The sequence below is a fragment of the Acinonyx jubatus genome, chromosome A2, assembly GCF_027475565.1.
Source record: "Acinonyx jubatus isolate Ajub_Pintada_27869175 chromosome A2, VMU_Ajub_asm_v1.0, whole genome shotgun sequence".
Lineage (NCBI taxonomy): Eukaryota > Metazoa > Chordata > Mammalia > Carnivora > Felidae > Acinonyx > Acinonyx jubatus.
In genome coordinates this window covers 160,949,785-160,955,784 of record NC_069383.1, presented here as the reverse complement: position 1 = coordinate 160,955,784, position 6,000 = coordinate 160,949,785, and positions in this window count along the sequence as shown.

Genomic DNA, 6,000 nt, shown 5'->3' with positions numbered 1-6,000 from the left:
AGAGACACACAGATACACAACTCAAAAAGACACACAGTGAATAAAATCATACGAGAGACTGAAAAAAAACTTGTTGAAGGGGGAAAATAAAGTCATATGCAAGACTGACAAAAAAGAAAAAAAAATGCACAGCCGGATGCTGTTCTGGGCATACAGACCCAGGAAGACAGGTCATACTTGTAGAGAGTCCCTTTCTCCTCCATGCACACAGACACACATTGACCCAGTCACCCCAGAAATACACTGATGAAGACATGTGACCCAAGTACATGCCCAACGGCAGCCAGCCAGCCAACAGTCCAAGGACCCTTGGATAAAGACAGGTAGATAGACCCCTGCACAGATCTTTGGGTGTCGTGATTGGGGGGTGCTCAAGGCTGGTGGGGAGGGGGCTCACCCAGCAGCAGACAGAATATGTCCAAAGCCACCAACATCCTGGAGGTCCAGATGTGCAGCAGGAGGTGGGGCAAGAGTGTCCTGCATGGGTCCCCAGACCAGGCACTGGTACCAGATCATGAGCTGGGGCAAGGCCAAAATGGCATGTGGTAAATTCATCAACTGCGGGTGACAGGGTGGGCACACCCATCTGGACTGGAATTAGTGTCCTGTGAGCTGGACGGGGCCACAGAGGGGAGAGACGGGCCTGGACAGTGAATACCACTCTGGCAGGGGTGGGATCCCACTGCAGGCAGGTACTTAGATGGCCAAAGGGTTAGGGCCTTCCAGAGGAAGGGCAGGGCTGGGGAAACTGAGACCTCCTTAGCTCCAGTAGCAAGGAGCCCCTCCACCCCCATCCCACACCAGGAACTTGGTGGCTTTGGGGTAGGGCCTTGATAGTGTGGGGGGGGGGGGGCCTGGAAGAAGGAAGGGTGGAACAAAAGGGGCGGGGCCTAAAGGAATTAGACAAAGTGACCAGAGGCCCCGCAGGCCACAGAGCGCCCGAGGAAGTCAGACTGGGGATGGGGATGGTTTGAAGGCTTGGCCTGAGAAGGGGACGCAGAGTTCCTGAAAGGTGGAACCAGGAAAGGGGAGAGGACTTTAGATAGGAAACAGAAGGACGGGGCCTGGGAAGAGGGTGGTTCTGGACTAAGAGAGGTACCAAAGTAAGTCGGGGAGGCGAGTGGGCAGAGGGCCTGGAGGCTGATGGCTGGGAAGTGGGCAGAATCTGGTGAGAATGACCCGAGGTGGACGAGACCGAGGGGGGGTTTGGGGGGGTAAGCAGGGCCTGGAAGTCAAGAGCTGGGGGAAGTGGGCGAGGCCTGGGGAGAATGACAGAGAAGTGGGCGGGATGGGGAGGCTGATGGCTGGGCAACTGGGCGGAGCCCAGGGAGAATGACGGAGTAGTAGGCGGGACTTGGGGCGAGGGTTGGGGGGATGTCTGGGAAGTGGGTGGGACTGGGGAGTGGGACTAGGCCTGGGAGGGGGATGGGAGGGGGATGGGAGGATGTGGGCGGGACTCGGAGTGGGAATAGGCGGGGCCCGGGCGGCTGACGGCAGGGGAAGTGGGCGTGGCCTGGGGATAATGACAAATAAGTGGGCGGGGCTGGAGAATGGTCAGGGCTTGGGAGAAGGGTCAGACCTGGAAGGGGCTGACCCACCTTTCTTAGGGTCAAAGTCACGTCGGCGATGGCTGGTAATTCTCTCGCACCAGCGGCCTCTGCCCTGGACATTCCAGAACTTGGACGAGTCTTTGGTGGTCATTTTCTGGCCGAGAGCCAGGCGGGGCGGGCGAGCACCCCTCCCTCTGCGCTACCGATCGCCCCGCCCTGCCGAGCACCCTAGGCGCGTCTCATTGGTCGGCCGCGGACCAATGGGAATCCGCCTCCCGGCTCACTGGGTCTTCCGAGGTACCGCGGGCAGCGCCGGGCAGGGGCGCGGGGCTAGGTCGTTGGAGCCGGGCGGTTGAGGGTCTTCCGTCCCACTGCAGCTTCCCGGCTCTGTTTCCGGGCTCAAGGCCTGACTGATCGGGCTCCGGCTGCCCGTCTCCCCGCTGCCCCGTCGCCACGCCCCTTCCTCACCCGCCTTTGCATTGAGACCAAAGACCTAGAAGCACCTTCTCTCTACCCTCAAGTAGACCGCCCCCCTACGCCCACTCGCTTTGCAGCCGGGGGTTGAGGCTCCTGATCCACCAGGGGTCGCCCGCGGCCTACATTGGGTGCCGCTGCCAAGGAAAGGGACCTACAGATTCCTCAAGGAAGTGAAAGACAGGTCCCCGGGAGAGCCTGGGTTCCCACTTAGGAGGGGAGTGGATCTTGGACGATTTGAAGGATGGGCCTGGGTTCCTTTGGGTTTGTTCCCTTGTACTTTGCGTCTTTGTTCCAAGTGTCTTGCGTGTCTCTCTAGGTCAACTTGCGCCATTGTGTTACTTATGTGCCTCCGGTGGTCTCTGGGTGTCTGATACTGTGTGTCTCTGATTGCATATCCCAGGAGGTTTGAGTCTCTTTGACGCTGTTTATGTGTTAGTGGGTATGTGTATAGATTTGATGGCTGCTCTTGTGTATCTACGAGTATGTGTCCAGGTATGTGTCTCAATGTGTGTGTGTGTGTGTGTGTGTGTGTGTGTGTGTGTGTGTGTGTCTTGTTTTGTGTGATTGTGTATGACTTGAATGGAGGTGTCTGTGGTACCCCTTTGTCTATCTGCTTTGTGGCTGCCTCCCTGAGCAAGTTGGAGAGTCCCTTCCAGGTGGTGGCCCTCCTGGGACTTCCTTCCTGGGGCAGTTGGGCTTGCTTCCCAGCAGAATGATCTGGCTTCTCATGCCAGGCCCCTCTGAGGGGTCCTGGGGGCTGGCCCTGGTCTGCCTGGGCCTTCCCCATCCCTGTGTCCTTCTACTGCCCTTAGCAGGGAAACACCATTTCCTGCCCTTGATGTCATTGGTGCTAAATTTTCCCTTCTTCAGCTCGGGCTACTGGTTTCTTTCTACGTGTGTGCACACCTGACCACAATTCCGTGCTTAACATAAAAACAAAACAAAACAAAACAAAGCAAAACAGTAGCACATGGAAAATGCAGGTGGGCGAAAGCATATACAGTGAAAGAGCCACATTTGCTCACCGCAGATTCCTCTGTTGTTTTTTTTTATATATATATATACCTTCTAGAAATGTGCTGTGCAAATATATCTCTGCTCTAAAGCAAAACACGCATTTCAGTACAAGGCATCCTGCAGCTTACTTAGTTTTCCTAGCCCCTAGACATCTCTCTCGAGCCCCAAGGAGGTGACTCAACCTCGTGCACAGCTTGATTACCAAATTGATTCTATGAAGAGTAATCTGTCCATTTCTTTTTCAACGGCTGCTTTGGCCGTTTGCAATCCCAACACTTTTGCAACAGACATTCCTGCCTGTCTGCCTCTCTGCTCAGATGTCCACACTAGGTTTTCGACCCTGGTGGTATGTTCACGAGGAGAACCAGACTGTCAGCCCCACTGGGAGCAATGATGGCTAACTGTAGGGAGCACCTTATATGCCAGGCCGGGCGCTGTTCTGGCTCCCAGTCCTGGACAATAATCTTACGAGGTGGTCACTGGTGGTAGCCACACTTCCCAGATGGGAAAACCGAGGCACAGAGAGGGGAAGGAATTTGCTCAAGATCATGCAACTAGCAAGAGGCAGAGCTGGGCTTAGAAGCTGAGCAGTTTGGATCGTGTGCTAGTGCTGTTTCTCAAGCAGGGACAGAGCTGTGCATATACGGGACCCCCTTCCCCCCCATACCCTTTCCTCATTCCTAAGTGTGCAACGTCACATTGGAAACACATGATTCTGGAGTAGCTGGTCATGCACTCCAACTCCACAGAGCTGAATTGCTTTGCACGACCATGCCTTGTAGTGCTGACACAACACCACAGGTACACACGCTCACGTATGGGGCCCTATGTTTTTCCGTCCTATCTAGGGCTACGGAGACCCGAACCTAGCTTTTCCAGAGACTTGGCTAACTTGTATAACACGAGTCCCCCTTCTGTGTCTCTTTCCTCCTTCCACACATGTTAACATTGCCATGGCTCAAGACCAACTCTCTTTGATTTGATTCTTCCCTTTTTTCTCCTTCTTGTTTACCACATCCCCCCCCCCCCATTTGCTTGCTCTCTCCCTCCTGTTCTTGCTCAGCGGACATCACTAACAGTCTCTGTTACGCTTTGCCTCTGCCCTAGGGGAGACAGAGGATCCAGGCCAGCTAGAAGTTGACACAGGCTGGGGGGAGGGCCACCTGCAGGGGCTGGGGAGCAGTGTAGAACCCAGAGATCAGGAACTGAATTTTGCTAAGAAAAATCAAGGCATACCTCCTGGGGAGGTACCTGTTCACTGGGCTTCCTAGGGGGAAGGCATGGTACTCCTCCCTCCAACTACTTCCTGCCCAGCGGCCCCCCCCCTTAAACGCTGTGATGATAAGGGTGAGGAGTCAGGTCCTACCCCTAAACGCAAGGAAAACCGGGCCCACGCTCGCCTTGGGGAGACAGCTGAACGCAGAGGTGCTACTCCAGTGAACGTGGGATGCCAGCAGGGTGATGGTGAGAGCCTCACGGTGGGCAGGGCTGCCTGGCTCAGATGTCCCGACCACAGCAGCGCGTCATGGCACTCCCTGGCTGTGGCCTGATCATTCCCCGGTCTGCTGGGCTTTGTTTCCTCTCCTTGGGGGGTAGTGTATAGGACTCTTCCAAGTCCCTTGGTGCAGGGAGGAGTTCAGAACAGTCATCGTGAGTCACTGAGGCTCATCGACTTCAATGTTTTGTTGGAGTCCTGGTTTCTGCATCTACATATCGGGGCTGACGTTGTACTGGGGCTGTAAGAGATTCAGTGATCATATATGCCAGCCCGCCTTTATTGAGCATTTACTCTGTGCCTGGCACTGCTCACGGCAAGCTCTCAACCAGCCTTTGAGACGTACTTTTATTCCCTTCAACATATAGGAAAAATGAGGCTCAGGGAGGTGAAGCAGGCTGCCTGAGATCACACAGCAAGAACTTTGAGAGCTGAAATTCCAAACTCAAGAGCAGAGATGGCAACTTTTTTTTTTTTTTTCCTGAAATGGACCAGAGAGAGTAAATATCTTGGGCTTTGTGGGCCAGTCTCTGTCGCAACTGCTCAGCTCTGCTGTAGTATTGGAAATATGGTCATAGGCAACCCTCAAATGAATGGGCGTGGCCACGTGCCAACAGAACTTTATTTGTGGACACTCACATTTGACTTTCATGTAATTTGCACATATGCCATGAAATAATTCTTCTTTTGACTTTCCCCGGCCACTCAAAACCGGAAAAAAATGGAACGAAAATTTTGTAGCTCGTGGACTGTGGTTTCTTGACCTCTAGAGCCTGTGTGGGTAACTGTCATGCTGGACTTCACTCGTTCATTCATTCATTCATTCAATGAATATTACGGAGGCTTGCCATTTTCTGGGCACTGGAGGGAGAAGGGTCACAAAGCAGATGAAATGCTTCTCTTCAGGAGATAACAATTTTGTAGGCAAAACCAGCAAGGAAATAAAGAAATAAGAATATTTCAGATGGTGGAAATGCTCTCAAGGAAACTCAGCAGGGGCAGTGTCACCCGGGACCCCAGGGGGGGACACTTTCATGCAGGTCATCGGAGAAGGTGATGCTTGTGGTCCCCCAAATACCATTGTTGTCAGCGGAGGCAATCCTTGGCTGTGGGCCTACTGTGGGGGTAGGACTTAATAATAAACAGACTGGCCCAAGGGGCCCCCGGTGGCTCAGTTGGTTGAGCTTCTGACTCTTGATTTCGGCCCAGGTCTTGTTCTCACTACATGGGGCTCTGCGCTGACGATGTGGAACCTGCTTGGGATTCTCTCTCTCCCTCCCCCACTCGTGTGCCCTCTCTCAAAATAAATAAAAAACATTAAAAAAATCTTTTGGTTTTTATTTATTTTGAGAGAAAGGGAGAGAGAGAGAGAGAAAGAGAGGCTGTGAATGGGGAAGGGGCAGAGAGAGAGGGACACAGAATCCGGAGTAGGCTCCAGGCTCTGAGCTGTCAGCACAGAGC